Genomic DNA, 19,391 nt, shown 5'->3' with positions numbered 1-19,391 from the left:
AGTGCCATGTCCGCTTAGTGCCCCACACACTGTAGAAAGCTCCCTTAGAGCTCCCACGCAGTAGTTATGCCTCTTTAGTGCCCCTGTAGTTTAATACAAATAAAAAAGGAATACTCACCTAGCCCCTTTCTCCAGATGAATGGAACATATCATTCCCCGGCCTGTGTTCTCTCTCACTCAGCAGGTACGACATCACCGAATCACGCCTGCTGGGAAGCTGCTGTTTCACCATTGCATTCAACTGTTTCTGTATCCTCAGGAAACAGATAAAGTGAAAATCAGGACATGACAAAGCCTTCTAACTGTCTGCCTGGATGCAGGACGGTTGGAAAGCATAAATCATGTCACCTGCTTCTGGTAGGCCCAGTGCAGTTGCACCATTCGCAATATGGTTAAAGTGGCCCTACAGGTATTCATGTCATGCATTATCTGCGCATCTGATATCAGGCATGATCGGCTTCACTCATATTAGACTTGTGAATACTTATCACAATAATGTCTCTGCACCATCTATTGTATTGTGCCTTATAGCTGGGGTTTTCTGGCATGCAATCTTCCTCTCCTTTTTCTAAAGGAAAACTAATTGATGGTGTGTACTCATTTACATTAGACATCATCTATTGTTATGCACTTTGGCAGGTGTATTTTGGTGCAGACCTGGTGCCTTTATTTACTGGGGACCAATGATTGGATCTGCAGACTATTGCTAAAAGCACCTGGTGCTGCCTGGTAATATTTGGTAATCCACATGAAGATTTTGTAGTTAGGTTGCATCATGTACAGCCATCATAATGGAGACAACACGTTTTGCAACTGGCCTGGCGATCAGCTGGCTACCACTGGTCCTGCTTTAGAAACTCTAGGCTATCAGCTATCATCACAGGCAGAACCTGCAACTGGCTGCAGAGGAAAGGTAGTCAGAAATGCCGGCCATTTAGGTTAATGGTCCCCCATATAATACATGGATGGACTGGGAAAGCTGTTCATTGTTAGTGGTTACCGCTTTGGCTCAAGGGGATTCTGAGCATTGGACCCCTATGATGTCCATGTGTCCTAATGGGGTATAAGGAAAGGGCAGGCAACACCTTAAGGCCTCTTTCACACAACCGTTTTTTTTTTTCGTTTTGCGGGCCGTTTTTTGCGTTCCGTATACGGTCCGTATACGGAACCATTCATTTCAATGGTTCCGCAAAAAAAACTGAATGTACTCCGTATGCATTCCGTTTCCGTATTTCCGTTCCGTTTTAACATAGAACATGTCCTATTATTGCCCGCAAATCACGTTCCGTGGGTCTGCAAAAAAAACGGAACACATAGGGAAATGCATCCGTATGTCTTCCGTTTCCGTTCCGTTTTTTGCTGAACCATCTATTGAAAATGTTATGCCCAGCCCAATTTTTTCTATGAAATTACTGTATACTGTATATGCTATACGGAAAAACTGAACGGAAAAACGGAACGGAAACGGAAACACAACGGAAACAAAAAACGGAACAACGGATCAGTTTAAGGCTACTTTCACACTAGCGTTCGGAGCGGGTCCGTCTGATGTTTCATCAGACGGATCCGCTCCTATCCTGCAGACGTTTGCATCCGTTCAGAACGGATCCGTCTGCATTATAACTTAGAAAAATTTGTGTGAAAGTAGCCTGAGCGGATCCGTTCAGACTTTACATTGAAAGTCAATGGGGGACGGATCCGCTTGAAGATTGAGCCATATGGTGTCATCTTCAAGCGGATCCGTCCCCATTGACTTCCATTATAAGTCTGGACGGATCCGCTCGCCTCCGCACGGCCAGGCGGACACCCGAACGCTGCAAGCAGCGTTCAGGTGTCCGCTCACTGAGCGGAGCGGAGGCTGAACGCTGGCAGACTGATGCATTCTCAGCGGATCCGCCTCCACTGAGAATGCATTAGGGCCGGACGGCTGCGTTCAGGGCCGCTCGTGAGCCCCTTCAAACGGAGCTCACGAGCGGACACCTGAACGCAGGTGTGAAAGTAGCCTAAAACGGACCGCAAAACACTGAAAAAGCCATACGGTCGTGTGAAAGAGGCCTTAGGGACAATTCATTCACAGGGGTGCTGAATAACCATTTTTCTTAAATAAAAGCAGAAATTAAACTGTTATGTCTTTGGTCCCCTTTGTCCATAGCAAATATAAAATAATAGGGGACATCTGGAACACAGTGTACATCTGATAGCTCTGCTTAAAGGAAGAACAGCATTAAATCATCTTTTAATTATTGGTTTTATCAGGTGTCACTTCTGTCATATATGTTATAAGATACATAGTCAAATCTTGGCATATTTTACCAAAATAAAGCCCAGCACTTGCACAGCGTTGACTAGCTTTGAGTGTGATCTGTCGACATATAATATTTATGTCCTCCTCGTAGCTGAGTCATGCAAAGCTGATGATATTCATTAGGTACAATTTAGCACAGCTAAATAAATAGACCTAATTTTTATAAGTCCCAAAGCTGTAGTAAAGCCCCAAAAGATTCATTCTAGCCAATGACATCAATACTCAAGATGTGACATAATTTAAATAAGGTGCCGATTAAGAGCAGTCATTTTAATAATGGTATCACTGACGTTACTGGACACTTTTAGATTCTAGTCACTAGTTTATAGGCCATTTACATAATTATCCACAAATTGGGTGAGGGCATTTTACATTCAGCTGGAGCATTTAAATGATGCACTGAACATATGCCATCCCAGACATATTCATCTTTATACCTATAAAATTGTATAGAGATGAGCGAAGCAATTCTAAATTAAATTCATTGCGAATTTACCAAAAACTTCTGTTTCCAACAAACCCAAAGTTTTTTTGATTCGTCCCACAGGAATCCAAAAAATAGTGTAAGGCCTCATGCACACGACCGTTTTTTTTTAAGGTCCGCAAAAACGGGGTCCGTAGGTCTGTGATCCGTGACCGTTTTTTCATACGTGGGTCTTCCTTGATTTTTGGAGGATCCACGGACATGAAAAAAAAGTAGTTTTGATGTCCGCCTGGCCGTGCGGAGCCAAACGGATCCGTCCTGACTTACAATGCAAGTCAATGGGGACAGATCCGTTTGACGTTGACACAATATGGTGCAATTGCAAACGGATCCGTCCCCCATTGACTTTCAATGTAAAGTCAGGAGTCCCTATTATACCATCGGATTGGAGTTTTCTCCAATCCGATGATATATTTTAACTTGAAGTGTCCCCATCACCATGGGAACGCCTCTATGTTAGAATATACTGTCGGATATGAGTTAGATCGTGAAACTCAGATCCGACAGTATATTCTAACACAGAGGTGTTCCCATGGTGATGGGGACGCTTCAAGTTAGAATATACTAAGAACTGTGTACATGACTGCCCCCTGCTGCCTGGCAGCACCCGATCTCTTACACTCTTACAGGGAGCTGTGATCCGCACAATTAACCCCACAGGTGCCGCACCTGAGGGGGGTTAATTGTGGGTATCATAGTCCCCTGTAAGAGATCAGGGGCTGCCAGGCAGCAGGGGCCAGACCCCCCCGGCCCCCCCTCCCTCCCTCTATTGTATTATTTTCATTGGTGGCACAGTGTGCGCCCCCCCCCCCGGCCCCCCATCCTTCCCTCTATTGTATTATTTTCATTGGTGTCACAGTGTGCGGCCTCCCCTCTCCCCCCCCCCCCGATCATTGGTGGCAGCGGAGAGTTCAGATCGGAGTCCCAGTTTAATCGCTGGGGCTCCGATCGGTAACCATGGCAACCAGGATGCTACTGCAGTCCTGGTTGCCATGGTTACTTAGCAATATTAGAAGCATTAACCTGAGGGGTTAATTGTGCATATCATAGCCCCCTATAAGAGATCAGGGGCTGCCAGGCAGCAGGGGGCAGTCATGTACACAGTTCGTAGTATATTCTAACTAGAAGGTCCCCATCACTATGGGAACGCCTCTGTGTTAGAATATACTGTCGGATATGAGTTTTCACGAAGTGAAAACTCAGCTCTGAAAAAGCTTTTATGCAGACGGATCTTCGGATCCGTCTGTATGAAAGTAACCTACGGCCACGGATCACGGACTCGGATGCCAATCTTGTGTGCATCCGTGTTCTTTCACGGACCCATTGACTTGAATGGGTCCGTGAACCATTGTCCGTCAAAAAAATATGACAGGTCCTATTTTTTTGACGGACAGGAAACACGGATCACGGATGCGGCTGCAAAACGGTGCATTTTCCGATTTTTTCCTTTCAATGGGTCCGCGAAAAAAAAAAGGAAAACGGCACAACGGCCACGGATGCACACAACGGTCGTGTGCTTGAGGCCTAATCCATTTTACCTATCAAAATACAGAGAAGATAAAATAGGAGGATCATATGACCCCGTCCCGGCAGGATTGCCCATAATGCCTTACAGTCAGCCTCAGCCAATCGTTAGGGACTATAGCTTTAATGCATGGGCGTAGCTATAGGGGGTACAGAGGTAGCAGTCGCTACCGGGCCCAGGAGCCTGAGGGGGCCCAAAGACCCTTGTGCCACAAAAGAAGACACTGGTATTATAGAAAGTGCATGCTGGTCAAGTTAGGTAAGGGGATTAGGTCAATAATTTGGCATGGGTGGGGGGGGTGCTGTTTCAATTTCTGCCTCAGGCAGCACAAAGGCTATGTGCTTCCCGGTCCCTGGCCAGAAAGCATTGCGGGAAGGGGGGCCCAAGCTGAAGTCTTGCACCAGGGCCCATGAGCTTTTAGCTACGCCCCTGCTTCAATATCAGTGGATGTGTCATAATCAGTATATAAGATCCCAACCAGGATCTACATGTGTTTTCTGGGCTTGTATATTGGAGGGAAAGCCAACAGAATAAAGCTAGTTTACTAGCTTTCACAGTAAGGAGGCCACAGCTAGTTACATTTTAGGTGTCACGTAGGGATAATTGAGGCCTTGAACTTCGCCCGCATCACTGTCCGTACCTGCTTGCACGATCCATCCTAAATGACAGCCCACAACTAGTGATGAGCGGGAGGTGTCATATTCGATTTCGCGAATATTCGATTGAATATTCGTCTTATATTCGTCGAAATCGAATATTCATCATTATTCTATTTATTGAGATTAATATGCAATTTAATTATTTGCATATTGCGATTTTTAACTGTATAAGGCAACTTTCCTATTGGTTTGCTAATGGTATGTGTATTTTACAAATATTCGCTATATTGCTATAAATTCTTGTTTTAGAATATGACGAATATTCTAAAAAACAAAGTTATAGCAATATAGCGAATATTTGTAAAATACACATATAGACTGCAATTTAACTAATATAGTGCTATAATCTTTTTTTTATAGTCTAATTTTTTTGTCTCTTCTGAACTTCAGATTTGGAAAAAATTTACACTATTAAAAAAAAAAAACTATAGCACTATATTACCTAAATTGCAGTCTATATGTGTATTTTACGAATATTCGGTATATTGCTATATATTCTTGTTTTAGAATATGACGAATATTCTAAAAAGCGAATATATAGCAATATAGCGAATATATTCGTTATTTAGAATATTTGTAAAAAAAAATTCAATATGAAAAAATGATTAAGAAATGGAGAGATAGACCAGGCACTCTAAATATGTAGCCACAACCGAGATATAAATATTTAAAATATTTGATTGTTTATTAAAAAATATAGCATAGAAGCATAAAAGATAGATGGCAGCAATAGGAAGGGGTCACTGTTACATCCCCGAAACGCGTATGGGCTATATCCTGCACCGGCATGCTGGCAAAGAATCTCCCCTGGATTTGAACTAAAGATTCCGGAAGAAAGATAAAAAGCTCTGACGATATGCAACTTTATCGAGCGCACAGCCCGCCGAGGATACAGAGTTTGGATGAGCGCACAGTCAGCTGAGATCCGACATATCACGAATCGCCAAGCCCGCACTTAGACAGGAGAATACCGACCAGATTAATGTAACACGGACACACAGTAACCACAACTGGGTGGGACGCCACCGTGGGAAGTTACTGTATTGTGCCTTCTGGTCTTCCCTGAAAAAGACTGGTGATTTATATGTATGCGCTGTTGCACAGAGTCAGTAGCAATATCATATGGAATTGGGAATTTTTAAGGACATTTGTATCGGACAGCATTATCCCGTGAAATAGGGATCCCACATGCAAAGATCTATATATTGATTGCGGTTTGCTGGACTTTAATTATTGCCGCTACTGAATGCACTCCTGCACTTTCTATCGCGGTATAGGAGGAATAGTACATGCAAAGAGCCATACATAGATTACGGTTTTTCCATGGTTGGATTTTGATTAGTGTTGCTATTTGATTACCCCATTGCACCATTTGCTGAGTATTTTCTGCTGCTAATTTATTTGCTGCTATTTTATATGTCGCTTTATGTATTATTGATGCCACTTGTTTTTCATGCTGCTATGTCACATTAGATATTGCTGCCATCTATCTTTTATGCTGCTATGCTATATTTTTTAATAAACAATCAAATATTTTAAATATTTATATCTCGGTTGTGGCTACATATTTAGAGTGCCTGGTCTATCTCTCCATTTCTTGATTACTTTCCTGTGGCTGGGTGGGCCACAAAGACCAAGAGCACCTGTTCCATACTTGTGCAACCAAGTATTAAAAAGTGAAAGTTTGATTTATGATTATTATTCTGTCCCATTACTTTTGGTTCCTTAACAAGTGGGAGGCACATATGCAAACTGTTGTCATCCCTACACCGTTCACCTGATTTGGATGTAAATACCCTCAAATTAAAGCTGACAGTCTGTAGTTAAAGCACATCTTGTTTGTTTCATTTCAAATCCATTGTGGCGGCGTATAGAGCCAAAATTTTTAGAATTGTGTCAATGTCCCAATATTTATGGACCTGACTGTATATCAGTGATCCACAGATACTCTATTTTATGAAAAAATGATTGCTTCCTAATTAATTGGCTTGTGGGCCAATGACTCATTGGCCCACAAGCAAGAAGCAGTTAGGAATCATGTTTTCAGATGTTTAAAAATCACGAATATTTGATATAGCAAATACAGTCAGGTCCATAAATATTGGGACATCGACACAATTGTAACATTTTTGGCTCTATACACCACCACAATGGATTTGAAATGAAACAAACAAGATGTGCTTTAACTGCAGACTGTCAGCTTTAATTTGAGGGTATTTACATCCAAATCAGGTGAACGGTGTAGGAATTAAAACAGTTTGCATACGTGCCTCCCACTTGTTAAGGGACCAAAAGTAATGGGACAATTGGCTTCTCAGCTGTTCCATGGCCAGGTGTGTGTTATTTCCTCATTATCCCAATTACAATGAGCAGATAAAAGGTCCAGAGTTCATTTCAAGTGTGCTATTTGCATTTGGAATCTGTTGCTGTCAACTCTCAAGATGAGATCCAAAGAGCTGTCACTATCAGTGAAGCAAGCCATCATTAGGCTGAAAAAACAAAACAAACCCATCAGAGAGATAGCCAAAACATTAGGCGTGGCCAAAACAACTGTTTCGAACATTCTTAAAAAGAAGGAACGCACTGGTGAGCTCAGCAACACCAAAAGACCCGGAAGACCACGGAAAACAACTGTGGTGGATGACTGAAGAATTATTTTCCTGGTGAAGAAAACACCCTTCACAACAGTTGGCCAGATCTCCAGGACATAGGTGTATGTGTGTCAAAGTCAACAATCAAGAGAAGACTTCACCGGAGTGAATACAGAGGGTTCACCACAAGATGTAAACCATTGGTGAGCCTCAAAAACAGGAAGGCCAGATTAGAGTTTGCCAAACGACATCTAAAAAAGCCTTCACAGTTCTGGAACAACATCCTATGGACAGATGAGACCAAGATCAACTTGTACCAGAGTGATGGGAAGAGAAGAGTATGGAGAAGGAAAGGAAATGCTCATGATCCTAAGCATGCCACCTCATCAGTGAAGCATGGTGGTGGTAGTGTCATGGCGTGGGCATGTATGGCTGCCAATGGAACTGGTTCTCTTGTATTTATTGATGATGTGACTGCTGACAAAAGCATCATGATGAATTCTGAAGCGTTTCGGGCAATATTATCTGCTCATGTTCAGCAAATGCTTCAGAACTCATTGGACGGCGCTTCACAGTGCAGATGGACAATGACCCAAAGCATACTGCAAAAGCAACCAAAGAGTTTTTTAAGGGAAAGAAGTGGAATTTTATGCAATGGCCAAGTCAATCATGACCTGAATCCGATTGAGCATGCATTTCACTTGCTGAAGACAAAACTGAAGGGAAAATGCCCCAAGAACAAGCATAAAGCAGAAACTGAAGACAGTTGCAGTAGAGGCCTGGCAGAGCATCACCAGGGATAAAACCCAGCGTCTGGTGATGTCTATGCATTCCAGACTTCAGGCTGTAATTGACTGCAAAGGATTTGCAACCAAGTATTAAAAAGTGAAAGTTTGATTTATGATTATTATTCTGTCCCATTACTTTTGATTCCTTAACAAGTGGGAGGCACATATGCAAACTGTTGTAATTCCTACACCGTTCACCTGATTTGGATGTAAATACCCTCAAATTAAAGCTGACAGTCTGCAGTTAAAGCACATCTTGTTTGTTTCATTTCAAATCCATTGTGGCGGCGTATAGAGCCAAAAATGTTAGAATTGTGTCAATGTCCCAATATTTATGGACCTGACTGTAAATCAGTGATCCACAGATACTCTATTTTATGAAAAAAGCAAGAAGCAGTGAGGAATCATGTTTTCAGATGTTTAAAAATCACGAATATTCGATATAGCAAATATATAGCACTATATTCAAAATATTCGCAAATTCTCAAAGTTGCGATATTCGCAAAAAATATTCGCTATTCGAATATTCACGCTCAACACTACCCACAACTGGACAGCAGAGTGGATAATGGACAGGATAGGTCATAACCAGAACAGAACCAAACGGGTTGTAGCAGAGTCGTACAAGTCAATACCAAGATAGTCAGATCTAATACCAAATCAGAAACCAGAATGCATAAACGTGTCAAACCAAGAAGTCAAAAAAGGTCAAAATCATCAGGCAAAGGGGTAGAATTCAGAACACTCCAAGGTCCAGAAATCCAGAGGTTAAACACAATAAAGCAGGGTATATGAAAAAGCATCTAGCCAAAGGCAATTGTGGCAAGCATTTCCCTGTTCAATAGGGCGCTATCATGCCCTGTGACCTGTCACGTGACCTGTGATGTCATGATGCAGGATCCCAACCTCCTCCATGATTGGCCGGTGCTCCAGCTCATGGAGCCCAGCCAATTACTAAACAACAAGATGCCGGCAGCGCAGCCCACATTATAACGGATCTTCGTCCGCCAGCCAGTGACAGTAGTCAGTGGTCATTTTGTAGCTTAGGCTGCCTCAGGCAGGCTGGCAGCAATTTTATCAAGAGCTGCAACATTTAAAGATACAGTACTCATTTATTATTAAATTGGTTGTTCAGGCAGTTTATATTGATGATTGATGACACACGGCACTCCCATCAATCAGCTTTTTGAAGAGGAGGCGGCACTCCATGCGAGTGCTACTTCCTCTTCATTACACTGGCCATCATCTTGGAAGTCTCGACTGTGCAGTGTAATTACAACTACTCACAATTTGTCACTATAACCAGGGGCGTAGCTATAGGGGGTGCGGAGGTAGCAGTCGCTACCGGGCCCAGGAGCCTGAGGGGGCCCAAAGACCCTTGTGCCACATAAGAAGACACTAGTATTATATAAAGTGCCTGCTGGTCAAGTTATAGCTCTGGCTGGAGGGAAGGGGTTAGGTCAAGAATTTGGCATGGGGGAGGGGGGTTGGGGAGGTGGTCTACTGTTTAAATTTTTTGCCGCGGGCAGCACAAAGGCTGTGTGCTTCCCTAGCCACGAAACACTGAGGGAAGGGGGGGGGGGCCCAAGCTGAACCCTTGGACCAGGGCCCATGAGCCTTTAGCTACGCCCCTGACTATAACCCTCGCTGGAGTTTATTGCATGAAATAAGTATTTGATCACCTACCAACCAGCAAGAATTCTGGCTCTCACAGACCTGTTAGTTTTTCTTTAAGAAGCCCTCCTACTCTGCATTTATTACTTGTATTAATTGCACCTGTTTAAACTTGTTACCTGTATAAATGACACCTGTCCACACACTCAATCAATCACACTCCAACCTTTCCAACATGGCCAAGACCAAATAGCTGTCCAAGGACCCCAGGGACATAATTGTAGACCTGTACAAGGCTGGGATGGGCTACAGGACAACAGGTAAGCAGCTTGGTGAGAAGGCAACAACTGTTGGCGCAATTATTAGAAAATGGAAGAAACGAGATGACTGTTAATCTTCCCTGGGCTGGGGCTCCATGCAAGATCTCGCCTCGTGGGATCAGAGTGATTCTGAAAAAGGTCAGTAATCAGCCCAGAACTACAAGGGAGGACCTGGTCAATGACCTGAAGAGAGCTGGGACCACAGTCTCAAAGATTACCGTAACACACTATGCCATCATGGATTAAAATCCTGCAGGGCACACAAGGCCCCCCTGCTCACACCAGCACATGTCCAGGCCCGTTTGAAGTTTACCAGTAACCATCTGGATGATCCAGAGGAGGCATGGGAGAAGGTCATGTGGTCAGATGAGACCAAAATAGAACTTTTTGGTATCCACTCCACTCGCCGTGTTTGGAGGAAGAAGGATGAGTACAACCCCAAGAACACCATCCCAACCATGAAGCATGGGGGTGGAAACCTCATACTTTGGGGGTGCTTTTCTGTAAAGGGGACAGAAAAACTGCACCGTATTGAAGGAAGGATAGATGGGGTAATGTATTGCGAGATTTTGACCAACAACCTCCTTCCCTCAGTAAGAGCATTGAAGATGGGTCATGGCTGGGTCTTCCAGCATGGCAATGACCTGAAACACACAACTAGGGCAACAAAGGAATGGCTCTGTACGAAGCATTTCAAGATCCTGAAGAAGCTTAGCCAATATTTGAAGGGAGCTGAAACTCAATGTAGCCCAGCGACAGCCCTAAAATCTGAAAGATCTGGAGAAGATCTGTATGGAGGGGTGGGCTGCAGTGTGTGCAAACTTGGTCAAGAGCTACAGGAAACGTCTGACCTCTGTAATTGCAAACAAAGGTTTCTGTACCAAATATTAAGTTCTGTTTTTCTATTGTTTCAATATAATAATTATATAAACCAGAAAGTGGACAACCCCTTTAAATGAACTAACTTCATCCATTCCACAACATTCCACAAATCATACTATATAAACAAATAGGGTTGATGAGGAATACGGTATCTTATAAGTCGAGACAAATGTTCCTAACTGTACCTGATTTGCCTTCTTTAAAACAACTGTGGTGTTAACCAGCATAAATTGCTTTCTGTGATCCCAATATGAATCCTGAAATTACTTACACACTTACCTAAGTAGAAAATTAAAACTCCTGTACTCCACTGGATTGCTTCAAGTGTTGTATTTTTATTACACAAGCGGATTTCCAGTTTAAATGAAATATATTGAAATATCCAGTATATTTAATTTAAACTGGAAATCCGCTTGTCTAATAAAAATACAACACTTGAAGCAATCCAGTGAAGTACAGGAGTTTTAATTTTCTATTGTAACTCGGCCTGGAAACCGTCTCCTGGTACCTACGTATCTATGCAGTTGGAGTGTCACCCAACCAGATAGCACTTACCTAAGTCTCAGGCCTCATACAAACTGTTAAGTTTTATTGAACTGTAATGTCATAATATGGGACCCATAGAAATCTATAAAGGTGTACTTTACCTCCATGTGACTCTGATTTCATGCAAAGTGTTTTCTATTTATGCACTGCACTATATGAAAAACATTCCATAGGATGCTTTATTAATAAACTATTTTATTTTTAAAGGGTTTTTCCGAGAGTTTTTTTTACTAATGCCCTATCCTCTGGATAGGTCATCAGTATCTGATCGGTGGGGGTCCAACACCTGGGTCCCCCGCATTTCAGCTGTTTGACAAGGCAGTGGCATTTGCAGTAGTGCCACACCCTTTCCTCTGCTCATTAAGCACAATGCTGTACATTGTATAGCGTCTATGCTTACCTTAATGGGGTTGAGCTGTGGCTAGGCCATGTGACAGACGAATGTGACTTCACATGGCCAGGTCAAATCTGTGAGAATGCTGCAGCACTACTGCGAGCGACAATACCTTCTCAAACAGCTGATAGGCAGGGGGACCCTGGGACCCCCACCAATAAGATACTGATGACTTATCCAGAGCATAGGTGATTGAGTAACAAAAAAACTCTTGGAAAACCCCTTTTAAATAGTGTAGAGATAACATTTATACTTTTGAGGAAAATATGTTTGTACTAGAAAACAGGGTGTAAAAAGTCTTCTTAGCAAAGCTGTAATGGAGCGTAACTAAGGAGAGTCTGTCTTCAGTCTTCAGCATTCTACTAAGTGCTGAAGATGCCTATGTGTAATAAGTCAGTTAGGCAGGATGATGGCAAGTGATAGAGCACATGTACATAGTCAGGGATTGGGATAGCGACAAGAGGCAGGCTCAAAGCCTCTGCATGTTACACACAGATGTCTTCACTGCTCAGTAGAACTGAAGACAGACTCTCCTTAGCAATGCTCAGTTATAGCTTTGCTGACTCTTGATATCCTGTTTTCTAGTACAAAGAAACATCTTTCCCTAATAAAGTATATTACAAAGATTTAACATCCCTGTCTCTACACCATCTTAAAAGTAAACTCAAAAGGCATTACACTTTAAGGAGATTCATTCTAAGGGAAAATATTTTTGTTATATGGTGGCACACAGTGAGCATGAGGCCTTAATATAAGTCAGAAAAAGGTGGAGACAGGAGTTTTAGTTGGATATAGTAAACATGGTTAGTTATAGCATCAGGTTTTTGCAGCTTATTATGTCTCATACAGTACATCCTAATGACTAAACTGTTATTAATAAAATATAGTACATGCAAAATTATTAAAGGGGTTGTCCAGTTGTAAGAGAAAACCGGAGACCCTTGGGATCAGCCTTCAATAAAGAACTGATAAGTACTGACTTGGCAGATCCCGCGCTGCCACTCCAGTTCTCCCAGCCAAACTCTATTTACATTACCTGGATGCAGAGGTGACATCACATTGACAACAAATGACCGCTGCAGCTTATCACTGGCTTTAGCTGTTTAACAAAGAGGACTATGTATGGCTGGAGCTGTCACGTGTTGTTGACGTGACATCACCTCTGCAGCTGGGTAGAGAGTCTGGCTAGGAGACCTGGCGTGGCGGATCAAGATCTGCTAGGTAAGTACTCGTCAATTCTTTGCTAGATATCGTTATCTTTTAAAACCAGACAACCCCTTTAATAATATAGCATTTGAATTAACAGGTTAATCATTAGGTTGTACTGCATGAGTTATTGTACTCTGACGGTTGTCCAGTTTCCTCCTCAACTGAACAGCCCCTTTAACTTTGAAATTAGTTGAAGAAAGCTACATACAATGAGAACACTGATTGTACAAGACAGTATGGATAGACACTGCGTAGTAAAAAGGTGACATTTTTAATACCTGCCAAATTACCTTATTCCCATGCTGAATTATTAGTAATTCCAAGCCATAATTAAAGTCAGAAAGGATGTAGATGGAGAGAACCACTAGGCTACAGGGCTATTTAGAAAAATGGCTTCTACCTTCAGTCCTTGCAGAGCATGAGTATTACGATTTTATTCACATTAATAAAACATACTAAATAGATTATTGTATTCACTTTATGGGAGTCCTCCATTACAATGTAGACCTAGAGTTATTCTTGGAAGTGCAGAGTTCTAATAAAATAAAGGGCTTTAAAACATCAGCCAGGAATCTGAGAGCACATAACTGGCTTGTTAAGAGTCAGGTAGGGATTTTGATGTACTGCCATGAAATTAGAAATTCTGGGGGTCATTTACTATCCAGAATAAACCTATATTAGGCGTAGTTCTGGGGCACAAAGGTTATTTGCACCGCAATCTGCGACTTTTTCCCGCTCACAGCAGGTCTAAGAATAAGTGCGCGGGGTTGATAAGGAAGGGGACAGCCAGTAGGCCTGTCTCAATCCTAATTTTCTATGCCTGTTTTAAGCGTGGGAAATGGTCTAAATGTAAGACGGCTAGGAAGCTGGCTTACACATCGACTGGCGCTGGATGCACTGAAGTTATGTAGAGGGCGGCGCCTCTTCATAACTTTGGCGTATCCACAGCCAGCTACAGTATAAGGGTTATTAAGATCAGCGTCTAAAACACTGGTCTTAATAAATGACCCCCTATGATTTTATAAGTGAATCAAATTTGAGCATTATATATAGCAGAAGTACTACTTGACCAAAAACAATCTCCAAAGACACTTTGAGGGTCATTTATAAAGCGATTTATACGCCGGCCTTAATCCCTATGCCCTGGTGGTGGATGCACCTACGTTATGTAGAGGCACAGGCCGCTAAATAGCTTAGGCGCATGTTCTGGCAGCGTACAACAAGCTTAATCCTAATTTAAACTACTGGCGTAGAAAATGATAAATGAGACGGGCTGACCGACCTGCCCCCTTTTTCCACCACCTCTGAAAAGTTGCATGAGCGGGGAAAAGTCGCAAATTTGGCGCCAAATCCCCTTTGTGACTGAATCTATGACAGAAGTACACCAAAAAGTGGTGTATTTTGCATCCTAAATGACCCCTTTGTGTTTATTTTATGTTAATTTATGTTATCAATGCCTTGTTGGATATCTATCTATCTATCTATCTATCTAATTGACTATGGGCCTTGATGCTGCCAGAGCTACAGCTCTTGTTCTTGGTTGCAGCAGGACAAGGTATAGTACCTCTGCTTCTTCCTAATCCTAGCAGTGTCCCTTGGGTGACAATGGTGTCCTGCCACCTCCCAACCAGGGGTGTCTTTCACTGGGGGAGGGAGATAACAGAGCAGTCAGTGACAGTGCACCATGTGTTACAGAGTGAGGAATCATTGCTCTCCTTCTGTCAGACTGTGTCCTGAGGGAAGAGTGATGACACTGAGAGGCTTCATCTGATGTCCACACTAGGCTTGCAGGGAAGCACCAGCATCTTGCACAGCAGAGGTGAGTGTGTGTCAGGAAGACGGCCAGATTCTTATCATAAGTCAGGTGAAAGGAGAACTCAGGTGAGAAGGATTCTAGTGGCAACCTCCAGGTGAGAGGAAGCATCCCTTACTGTTTACTACCTGGAGCAGAAGGACAGAACATGATACAATGAATAGAATGTGTGCTAACACTTGGGACTTATACTCTCACTCTCACATGTAGTTGCTCTCAACCAGCTAATAACTATGACTTCTGAATTATTCTTTTTGCCAGTTTGACACTTATTGCTGTTGTTAACTCTGTTGTCACTGATTCTCACTTTGTCATTCCTATCATATAGCAGAGCTGAATTTGTCAAATTTTCCCTTGCATTTGCAATAAGGGATCATTAAGTGGCAATGAAGCTTTGCTAAGACCGCAACAATCTTTCTTGTCTGCGTGGCACTTTTTTTTTTTTTATTCTAATGGAATGAATTGTTTAGTGTATTTATAGGAAAAGTGTTGTATTCTCCAGTTTTTACTCGAATTGTACCAGTTCTTCTTAAAATGTAACTTAGCTCTTTGAGACCGTATTAGTACACTGCGATAACCATAATGCAGTAGGTATATCACCAGTCCTGTGTAAAGGCGCAGATAACACAATGAGATATCACCCAAAGTATATGTGTGCATAGGCAGAGACAGATGATAGATAGATGATAGATAGATAGATATTAGATAGATAGATAGATAGATAGGAGATAGATAGATATGAGATAGATAGATATGAGATAGATAGATAGATAGATAGATAGATATTAGATAGATAATAGAGAGATAGATAGATAGATAGATAGATAGATAGATAGATAGATAGATAGATAGATATTAGATAGATAATAGAGAGATAGATAGATAGATAGATAGATATGAGATATAATAGATAGTTTATAGATAGATAGATAGATAGATAGATAGATAGATAGATAGATCATAGATAGATAGATAGATAGATAGATAGATAGATAGATAATAGATAGATAGATAGATAGATAGATAGATAGATAGAGATAGATATGAGATAGATAGATAGATAGATAGATGTAAATAATAGATTGATAATAGACAGATAATAGATAGATAGATAGATAGATAGATAGATAGATAGATAGATAATAGATAGATAGATAGATAGATAGATGTAAATAATAGATTGATAATAGATAGATAGATAGATAGATAGATAGATATGAGATATAATAGATAGTTAATAGATAGATATGAAATATAATAGATTATAGATAGATAGATAGATAGATAGATAGATAGATATAATAGATAAATAGATGTAAATAATAGATTGATAATAGATAGATAGATAGATAGATAGATAGATAGATAGATAGATAGATATGAGATATAATAGATAGTTAATAGATAGATATGAAATATAATAGATTATAGATAGATAGATAGATAGATAGATAGATAGATAGATATAATAGATAAATAGATGTAAATAATAGATTGATAATAGACATATGTTAGGTAGATAGATAGATAGATAGATAGATAATAGATAGATAGATAGATAGATAGATAGATAGATAGATAGACAGATACTAGACAGATAATAGATAGATAGATAGATAGATAGATAGATAGATGATAGATAGATAGATAGATAGATAGATAGATAGATAATAGATAGATAGATAATAGATAGACAGATAATAGATAGACAGATACTAGACAGATAGATAGATAGATAGATAGATAGATAGATAGATAGATAGAAAGATAGATAATAGATAGATAATAGATAGATAATAGATAGATAGATAGATAGATAATAGATAGATAGATAGATAGATAGATAGATAGATAGATAGATAATAGATAGATAATATATAATAGATAGATAATAGATATGAGATAGATAGATAGATAGATAGATAGATAGATAGATAGATAGATAAATAGATAGATAATAGATAGATAGATAGACAGATAATAGATAGATAGATAATAGATAGATAGATAATATATAATAGATAGATAGATAGATAGATAGACAGATAATAGATAGATAGATAATAGATAGATAGATAATATATAATAGATAGATAGATAGATAGATAGATAGATAGATAGATAATAGATAGATAGATAGATAGATAGATATAGATAGATATTAGATAGATAGATATTAGATAGATAATAGATAGATAGATAGATAGATAATAGATAGATAGATAGATAGATAGATAGATAGATAGATAATAGATAGATAGATAGATAATAGATAGATAGATAGATAATAGATAGATAGATAGATAATAGATAGACGATAGATAGATAGATAGATAGATAGATAGATAGATAATAGATAGATAGATAGATAGATAATAGATAGATAATATATAATAGATAGATAATAGATATGAGATAGATAGATAGATAGATAGATAGACAGGAGATAGATAGATAATATATAATAGATAGATAGATAGATAATAGATAGATAAATAGATAGATAATAGATAGATAGATAGATAGATAGATAGACAGATAATAGATAGATAGATAATAGATAGATAGATAATATATAATAGATAGATAGATAGATAGATAGATAGATAGATAATAGATAGATAGATAGATAATAGATAGATAGATAGATAGATAGATAGATAGATAGATAGATAATAGATAGACCAGTGAGGAAGTTTCTGGAGAACAATGAATTAGGTTCTCCCAGTGCCCTCAAGTTGGCCATTGGAAATAATAAGAGCTCTCTGCTTTTACATGAGGTACTGTAGGCAGGTGTGACATCACAAATATACATATTTCTGTCAAATACAAATGGAGTTTCAGTCAGGTTGGCTACTCTGAGATCACAAGTGGGTTGATGGTGATACAGGTGGGGACTCCATTTCCACTATTGTCAACTACTACAGACAGGACCTTTTTCCTCTTATATGTATTTTTCTCCGTGTAATTTGGTCTTTTGCTGAAATCTCTCTTTAGGTACTACATTATTAGTGGTGTTAATATTTGTATTTTGGATTGTGCAGCATACCATACCTGGGGGTTATATTTGTATGTCCTAGTCCGTGGGGTTTATGAGATATGTATCATCATGTAGGAGGTCCCCCGACTTTATTATTTATTTATATCACAAATGGGCTTCAGTCAGGTAAGTTACTATGACATCACAAGTGTGCTTAATTCAGGTAAGCTGCTGTGACATCACAAAAGAGTCTCTATCAGATAAACCACTGTGGCATCACAGGTGAGCTGCTGTGACATCACCATTATGTTTCCATTAAATAACTGTGTCTGAGTCAGGAAAGATATTGTGATGTCACATATGAGTTTAAGTAAGGTCTATTGCAGGCTGTGTGCTTTGTTTTGTCAGAAAAGGTGTCATGACTTCACAAGTGGGTTTGATTCAGAAAAGCAGCTGTCACCTTCTACAGTACAAGTAATGTTACCAGAGTAAAGTAAACTACTATGACATCACAAGTGGGTTTTAGTTAAGTTCTGGTGACATCACATCTAGTAAGGGGCTAAACTTATTTATATCCCTGTCTCAAATGACTCCATGCTGTCAAAATAACAGTCGAAGAACCCATATACTGTACAGTTCTGCCTCAAGGGCCCTCTCTGCCTCCGTATACATATATATACCGTATACTGTTTGAGTTTCCTGTTTTAGAGTAAATTATCTGCTACTTTTTAACCAAAGTGTAGAAAAAGATTAGTCGGAGCCGTGTGGAGGTCCAATTATTTTTATACCCATAACAATGCTTGAACAGATGCTACTCCTATTAATATTCAAGTTCATGCTCTAGCTACTTAAAGGGGGTTTCCAGTTTTATTTAAGCAATACTAGATCACTGTAGAAAAGAAATGTTTCTAATATTCTTTATGGTTCAATTGGTCATTTCCAAGATATTTGTTTGCTGTCTTTCAGCTAATCAGCCCAGACTCTAGACTGATACACTGTCGCAAACTACCGGCCAATGTGGCAAACTAGAAGTTTGCCACATTCTGTAATTTGGTGCATAAGAAAAACATAATTTCTGGCATTTTATTTTTCTAAATAAAGTACTCATTCTATAGTATAGTGGAGGGGGTTTTATTTAATTTTTTAAATTTTTTTTCATTTTCATGGAAAAAGGTACATTTTTTAACTTAAAAAAAAAATAGAAATTTAATTTAATTATTACTTTGATCACTTAGTCCCCCAAGGGGATTTTGATGTGTGATCCTTTGATCGCTTCCATAA

Source organism: Bufo bufo, chromosome 2, assembly GCF_905171765.1.
Source record: "Bufo bufo chromosome 2, aBufBuf1.1, whole genome shotgun sequence".
In the NCBI taxonomy this organism is placed as follows: domain Eukaryota; kingdom Metazoa; phylum Chordata; class Amphibia; order Anura; family Bufonidae; genus Bufo; species Bufo bufo.
Note: the sequence above shows the minus strand (reverse complement) of the source record.